Source organism: Dromiciops gliroides, chromosome 3 (assembly GCF_019393635.1).
Source record: "Dromiciops gliroides isolate mDroGli1 chromosome 3, mDroGli1.pri, whole genome shotgun sequence".
NCBI classification, from domain to species: domain Eukaryota; kingdom Metazoa; phylum Chordata; class Mammalia; order Microbiotheria; family Microbiotheriidae; genus Dromiciops; species Dromiciops gliroides.
Genome location: NC_057863.1, coordinates 612,547,994 through 612,556,790, shown reverse-complemented (window position 1 = coordinate 612,556,790; position 8,797 = coordinate 612,547,994).

Genomic DNA, 8,797 nt, shown 5'->3' with positions numbered 1-8,797 from the left:
CTTCCTAAGCCCATTTGGGGTTTTGTTGGCAGAGATACTGGAATGGTTTGCCATTTCTTTCTTCAGCTCATTTTTACAGATGGGAAGACTGAGGCATACAGGGTTAAGTGACTTGTCCACAGTCACACAGCTAGTAAGTGTCTGAGGCCAGATTTGAACTCATAAGGATGAGCCTTTCTGATTCCAAGCCCAGTGCTCTATGTACTGTGCCACTTAGCTGCTCCTGTCTGGCACATAGTAGGTGCTTAATAAATAGCTATTGATTTATCAATATATGCACTTCCCTCTGATGGGAGCCTTCACATGACACCTAATGTGACAGAGTGGAAACACAGCAATAGCTACCATTTATATAGCACTTTATCATTGGCAAAGTACTCTGTATTCATTACCTCCCTTAAGCCTCACAATAGCCCTGTGAGACAGGGCCCACAGATACTTTTATTCCCATTTTATAGATGATAAAACAGAGGCTTGGAGAAGCATCACATAGAGTACTAAACTTGGAGTCAGCAGGTCTGGGTTCAAATTTCACTTCTTCCTCCTAGTGGCTGGCTATAGGATAAAGGGCAAGTCACTTTTTGCTTCTGAGTAAAATTGGAATAACATACTTTATTTCTCAAGGAGTCATTAAGTGAAAGTACTTTAATAAGAATTAGTCGGTAGGGGCAGCTAGATGGCCCAGTGGATAGAGCACCGGCCCTGAAGTCAGGAGTACCTGAGTTCAAATCTGGCCTCAGACACTTAACACTTACTAGCTGTGTGACCCTGGGCAAGTCACTTAACCCCAATTGCCTCACCAAAAAAAGAAAAAAAGAATTAGTAAGTAAGCACTTAACACATCTTTCTCCATTCTTCTCCCTCCCTTCCTTTCTTCCTTCCTTCCTTCCCTCCCTCCCCTCCCATCCTTTCGCAAACTACAGTGGGATATAGAGCTAATGAATAAGCCTTTATTAAGCACCTGCTGAATTCCAGGCACTGTTTTGGTCACTAGGGATGAAAAGACAAAGAATGAAACAATGCCTACAAATATGACATTACTGTCATCCTTTATTCCAGGAGCCTGACTCATCTCTGGGGGCTCACTCATTTGCTCAGGGACAATTTCTTGGGAGAGATGCCATTGGGCCAGATTTCAATAAATAAGAGAGTCTTATGAGCATGGGTGCCTGGGGTGAATCGTGTGTCGGAGTGTCTGTGTATGGGGCAGGTATCCCTTACTGTGTGCATCAAATTGTGCCCCCGTGAAAGGCTTGGAGTGTTGGGGAATGTCTGCACATCTTTGTGTGAAAGTGTATGCCCACCCTGGGAGTGTGCACATGAATGTTTATATTGTGAGCTGGGAGACTGCATCAGGCAGGCAAGGAGGGGGAGAGTGAGCTTGTGTGGCATGTTGTGGACTGGATCTTGGCAGGAGTCTCCTTCATTTCTGGCTCCTGTCAGGCTTTCCGAAGACTGATGCACTGTGGGCACAGCCAAGAACCACATTCAGTATTTATTCACCTAAAAGACTGAGTGGAAGGGAATTAAAAACCCTGATGAGGCACAGCTGTTTCTCATCTGAGCAGCTGGGTTTGGGAAACTGACAGTGAATACTGTTATTGGCCAGCAGGGGGCAGCAGCTGCTCAGACAGGAGCGTGGGAGCTTTGGGACCAATTGTCCTGTGATCTCCAAGAGGATCGTGATGTCCAGGTGGTGTCATGGCTTGCACTGAATTGGATTTAAGTGAGGGAGGGCTGTGCAAGGTCACCAACCTCACTCTCCTCCAGAGCCATCTGGGTCCAGTGGCAGGATATACACCAGGATGGCTAGAGATGGCCCCGGATATTTGAGACAATTGGGGTTAAGTGATTTGCCCACTGCTGAGATGAGGTGAGATTTAACTCAGGTCCTCCCAACTTCAGGGCCAACTCTATGCACTGCACCACCTCGAGGTGGGACCAATAGAAATTGGGGGAGGGAGGGCTAAGGTGCCAGGGGCTAGGAAGAGGACCAGTTTAAAGATGGGGGGGGCGGGGAGAAGTGGGGGGGGGAGAAGTGGGTAGGGGGGGCATCCTGAAAGCTGACTCCTAAATGTATTTAACCTCTGTCCTGAAGCCTAGTCCTGTCTAACCAAAGGCCCACAAAATAAGGGGGGTGGATGTGATGTCCTCTGAGGCACCTTCCTGCTCTCTCTGTGATCTTGTGTTTTCTACCTGATTGTCCTCTATACATCTCAATGCCCCAAATGCAAGCAGATCATTGTGCTTCTTAACAATAGAAGGGACCACTGCTGGGCTCAGGAGGCAGGGCCATTTGTCCCTTCTGTACCAAGGAGCCCACATGCTCTAAGCCCATTTGCACAGCCTGGACTGCGTTCAGCCCAGGGAGAGCCTGACCACCTATAGGAGGAATGAGACTCCTTTTCCCACATTCTTTTGCTCCTTGTGTTTTCCAATCTTGATGTCCTTGGGAGAAATTCCCTCAGGCTTAGATTTGGGCTCATTTGGAATCTCCCCAAAGTGTATGTGTATGAGGGAGTATAAAAGATACTCTACTGATGGCATGATTCAGGTATGGGACAGGTATTTATTTCCTACAAACAAAAGAAATACTAAACATAAAACACTCACAAACATGCATTGACAAAGACTTAAACAAGAGATAGTACTTGTTTAATTATTTCAGTCATTTCCAACTCTTCATGACCTCATTTGGAGTTTTCTTGGCAGAGATACTGGAGTGATTGGCTATTTCCTTCTCCAGATCATTTTTACAGGTGAGGAAACTGAGGCAAACAGGGTTAAGTGATTTAGCCAGGGTGACACAGGTAGGAAGTGTCTGAGGCTGAATTTGAACCTAGATCTTCCTGACTCCAGGGCCAGTGCTGTGTCACCTAGTAGAGAGAATACTAACAGCTGTTATACTCTACCAAGAAATTTGATAGTTGAAAGCATCTCAATATGAAACAGTTTATGGGTCTGCTGGCTAGTCGTTTTATAGATCACTGCTTCTCTACACTGTCTTCAGCAAAGCCCTTGTCATCTGGGAAGCTAGGCCTGGATTTGGGGTCATACTCCAGATGGAGGTCATCTTTTCCACCACTAGAGTAGTGGCCAGTGACTACTCCCACTCCCAATGGTCAGCTCTGACTAAAGGACTTGGGACCACAGAAACTCTCTGACTCACAAGGCAGCCTCTAGGGTTGGACACATCCATCTTGGAATTGATACTTGTTCTCCAAAGATCAGGAAAGAACAAACCCAGAAGAAGCAGCCCCTAAACCTAGGATCAGGTTCACTTAGGGAGGAGGTAGTTTCAGCTGCTATCGCCATATGATGAGAGAGAGAGAGAGAGAGAGAGAGAGAGAGTGTGTGTGAATTGCCCTTCTTCTCACCTGAGAAGAAGCTTGAGAGAGGCCAGTATCTTGGAAAGGAATAGAGAAGAGAGTCAGAGGAAGAGTCCACCATTTTAAAGATTCACTGAGGCATGACCTCATCAGGCTCAGTGGCTGATAAGCCTCATTCCCAAAGTGCCATGCTCTGGGCCCTTCCCATTCAGCCATAGATGGGAATCAGGAAGGGCAGCTTCACACATGCCTTCTTCGAATCCTGGTATGACAAGATAAGGTCTCCAGTGCTGCGATGGACCTCATAAGCCAACTACTCCAACCTGCTCCTTTCCCAGACGAGGAAGCTGAGGTCCGGAGTAGTGAAGTCATTTGCCCAAGCTCCAACAGGTAGCAATTTTGAGAGGTGGGATATATCCCCTGCTGCATTCATAACCTCAGAGTCCTCCTTGACTTTTCCCTCACCCTGACCTCCTCCCATTGGTCTTTTAGTCAAAGAGGTGACACCTTAAGGAAGTCTAGGCTGCTGGAGTGAGGGTGGGGGGAATGGAACCCTGGAACTGAAGTCAGGTCTTAAATTCAAATCCAGCCTCAGACACTTACTAGTTGGGTGGCCCAGGATAAATCACTTAACTTCTGTTTGCCTCAGTTTCCCCAACAGTAAATTGGGAATAATCAAAGCACCTACCTACCAGGGTTCTTATGAGGATCAAATATAAAGCACTTAACACAGTGCCTGGCATGTAGTAGGTGCTCAACGAATGCTTATTTCCTTCCCTCCTTAAAGGAAGCCAGGAGTTCTGAAAAGGAGAGGGGAGGAGGGAGCACATTCTAGGAATGGGAGACAACCTGCACAAAGACATAGATTGGAAAGTGTGGAAATTTATTTTGATTTGGGGACCCTACCTTTGGGATGATATTAGAAAGCCTTAGGCCCTCAGGCTTTTCTTCCGATTCAGCTGAGCCAAAAAGCCCAGGGGGTTAAAACACCAGGTCAGACAGCTGGGGGTGGGGGGGAAACCCCAGCTCCCTCCACCCTGAGAGGATTTATCCAAGAGATCCTGGGCTTTTCCAGGCTGGCGTCTGGCATAGCCCGTGCAGAGGTCCCTGGGCACACAGCAGGGGCACGAGCCCCTGTGGCCCTGGGTGTGGTACGCACAGGAGGTTCGAGCATTCCCCTCCCCCCTCCCCACCAGCCGCAGCTCTAGGGCAGCTGGGGGATTAGCTTGGTGTGTGTGTGGGCGCAGGAAGCCCCGAAATTTGAGTGGAGAGAAGGAATATATATATATATATATATATATATATATATATATATATATATGATTTTTTTAAAATTTAGTGAGGCAATTGGGGTTAAGTGACTTGCCCAGGGTCACACAGCTAGTAAGTGTTAAGTGTCTGAGTCTGGATTTGAACTCAGGTACTCCTGACTCCAGGGCCGGTGCCTTATCCACTGCGCCACCTAGCTGCCCAGGAATATATATATATATATATATATATATATATATATATATATATATATATATATATAAACCATAGAGTTAGACAGTAGGGGGTGCTGACAAGATTAAGGAGGATTCCGGAGACTAGAGATGCTGAGAGGTCGGTGAGAAAGGGAGGGCACAGGGGAACAGGAAGGAACAGATAGAAAGGATGCCAGAGGGCTAGGAGGGATCGGAGAACACAGAAGCCGTCAGCACAGGGTACAGGTTGGAGAAAGGGAAGACTAAGAGAACAGAACGGCTGGAGCACTAAGGAAAGGGGGGGGGGGGAGAGGAGAAAACGCTAAGAGCAAGAAAGGCCGGAGGCCGCTAAGGGGGGGGGGGGGGCTTTTTTCAGTGAGGAGGAGGCTAAAAAGTTCCAGGCACAGCAGGTGGAAAGAGACACACCGGAACACAGTCAGGTTGTACATTTTATTTCCCTGTATTCTTCATTTTAAATAGGATCTCATAAATAAACTCTGCTTTGATTATTTAGTTAAGAGGCTTCTTAATCTTTTGTTTATCACTTTGGGGAGTGGAACAGTGTGGTAGAACTTTTTAAATGGCCCATATTAATTAATAGCAATCAGATAGCCAGTTAGGCAAAAGTCCCCAGATTAGTCCTCCACAGATCAGTCCCTCCAAATTAGCCCTATTCAGATAAAATTTTTCTACAAAAGTGAAATGTCAAGTTCAAGTTACGTCATCTAGGGCAGCTAGGTGGCAAAGTGGTTAGAGCACTGACCTTGGATTCAGGAGGACCTGAGTTCAAATCCAGCCTCAGACCCTTCACACTTACTAGCTGTGTGACCCTGGGCAAGTCATTTAACCCCCATTGCCCCCCCCCAAAGAAACATCATCTAGGAGTTTGACTAGAGTATAGGGTAGTCTAGGGTAGAGAATAATGTGTAATTAGCCTGGAAAGTCACACTGGACTGAGACTGTGGAGGGGCACAATGCCAAACTGAGTTTTTATTTTCTCCTGGAGACAATAGGGAGCCACTGAAGATTCTTGTCCTTCCTCCTTTTTTTTTCAGAGCAATGAGGGTTAAGTGACTTGCCCAGGGTCACACAGCTAGTAAGTATCAAGTGTCTGAGGCTAGATTTGAACTCAGGTCCTCCTGAATCCAGGGCTGGTGCTTTATCCACTGTGCCACCTAGCTGCCCCCTCACTGATGATTCTTGAACAGGAGAATGACATCCTCATAGCTGTGCTTTGGGAAGATAATTGCCAGCAGCATCGAGGCAAATTAGGAAGCTGTTTCAGTCCTCCAGACAGGAGGTGATTAAGGCTGGCAGGAGGTGGTGGCCCTGTGAGAGGAGGGAAAAGGACAATGGTCTTTTCTTTTGTGAAGCCTCCCCTGATTCCCCTAGGCAATCCCTTTGGCTATCTTGTAACTGTTTATCAGGGGTATAGGGTATTCAGGGAGGACCAGCAGCTCTGGTGAGAGGGCCACCAAACCTCATCCATCTTTGATGGGTGGATACCCAGGCATTCAACTCTAACCTGTGGCTCTAAGAAACTGTAGCATGTGCAGGGGCCACACCTGGGCAAATTGTTTCAGAAGACAGGTTAAACCAGGCTGAGAGGAGCCAACAGGCCTCAAAACCATTGGTGAGTTAGGGGAATGTTGACCCCAAGCATGTGAAGACCCCCAGATGGAATGAACAAGTAAGAACAACTTGTGACAATAGCAATGAAGGCAGCTGAGGCAGGCAATGTAGAACATTTAGAGCCTGGTCAGACATCAAAGATGCCAAGGTCATTCCCTGCATCCAGGGCCATCTCCAGTCATCTTGACTTTTGTCTTGCCACTGGACTGTGAGGACTTGGAAAGAGAGGGTGAGGCTGACAATTTTGTGCAACTCTGACTCGCTTAAATCTAATTTATGAACCAGTCAGGACATCAACCTGTGATGTCATTGGTCCATTTCAAAAGGATGAATAATGACCATATCTATTTTGTTTTGTTTTTGTTTTCATTGCAGGGCAATGAGGGTTAAGTGACTTGCCCAGGGTCACACAGCTAGTAAAATGTCAAGTGTCTGAGGCTGGATTTGAACTCAGGTCCTCCTGAATCAAAGGCTGGTGCTTTATCCACTGTGCCACCTAGCTGCCCCTGATGATAGTATCTATCAGTTCACATAATAATAATAACAGCTTTTGCATAGCCCTTTACTGAGCACCTAACAAATATCTCCTTTGATCTTCACAACAATCCTGGGATGTAGGGACAAATATGATCCCAATGATGGATGAGGAAACTGAGGCAGATAGAAGTTAGGTGACCAGCCCAGGGTCATACATCTAGGAAGTTTTTATTCTGTACCTACCAGTGAAAGGCAAATTCCTACAAAGCATAGACTTTTCCATTTTTAGTTTTGTGGTTTTTTAGATCCTAGCACAGTGTATTGCATACAATAAATAAGTACTTAATAAATGCTTTTGGGGGCAGCTAGGTGTCACAGTGGATAAGAGCACTGGCCCTGGAGTCAGGAGTACCTGAGTTCAAATCCAGCCTCAGACACTTGACATTTTACTAGCTGTGTGACCCTGGGCAAGTCACTTAACCCCAATTGCCTCACTAAAAAAAAAAAGTTTAAAAAAATGCTTTTGATTTTTGTCATTGTTGTTTGTTTTTTGTTCTGGGAGAGGACCATGACATCAGGAAGGAGATGTCATGACTTGCAAGTGAATTGGATTTAAGTCAGGGAGGGCTGTGCAAAGTCACCAACTTCACTCTCTCCTCCAGAGCCACCTGGGTCCAGTGGCAAGAGAGAGATCAGGATGACTGGAGATGGCCCCTGATGCAGTGGGGAGACCTTGGCCTTTTTAAGCTAAGATCTTTCCAAGCTCTCAGTTTGTCTGAAGCAATGCCCATTCAGTGATTAAGGCTAAGTAAAAAAGAGGCAAAGAATGGCCTCTTTTACCTTGTCAAAAAAATTGAAATGAAATAAAACCAATCTGGGAGGGGAACACCCTCAGGGTTTCTGGCCAAAATAGAAACAATTTCTATTTATACTCACTCTGAGACATCTGAATCCAAACAAAGACCAAGTGAGGCTTGGGCTGGGACCTATTGCTGGTCAAAGAGAGGCAGAGTGATTTGGGTCCATCAAACAGAAATCTAGAATGTAAACCCCAAGATATCTGGGTAGGTTTCAGTGATAAAATTTATATTCCTTTGGGCAGAGCACCTGCTGGTAAGGACAGAAGGAGTGAAGAAGGAAGGAAGGAAGGAAGGAAGGGAAGGAGGGAGGGATGCATCATTGCCCAACTGGAACTGACCAGTTGGGGCCCCAGTGGGGTAGCTGCTACTACTTACAGGTTGTTTGTCCTTCCTTCTCAAAGAAGACTATGACATCAGGAACAAGATATCATGACTTGCAAGTGAAGTGGATTTAAGTGAAGGAGGGCTGTGCAAAATCACCGGCCTCCCTCCTCCAGAGCCATCTGGGTCCAGTGGCAAGATATAGATCAGGACATCTGGACATATCCCCTCTTGTTGATAGAGGACAGGGGATAATATGAGGAATTCCAGGGTAGCTAGCTGGTGCAGTGGATAGAGCAACAGGCCTAGAGTCAGGAGGACCAGGATTCAAATCCACTCTCAGATGCTTATTAGCTATGTGACCCTGCTTGCCTCAGTTTCCTCATCTGTGAAATGAGCTAGAGAAGGAAATGGAAAATCACTCCAGCATCTCTGCCAAGAAAACCCCAAATGGGGGCAGCTAGGTGGCACAGTAGATAATGCACCAGCCCAGGATTCAGGAGGACCTGAGTTCAAATCCAGCCTCAGATACTTGACACTTACTAGCTGTGTGACCCTGGGCAAGTCACTTAACCCTCATTGCCCTACCCAAAAAAACACAAAACAAAATACAAATACATATTGAAATATTCTCTGTAACTTATAGTCTTACTAATATGGAAACATGTTTTATGTGATTACACATATATAACCTATATCAAATTGCTTACCATCT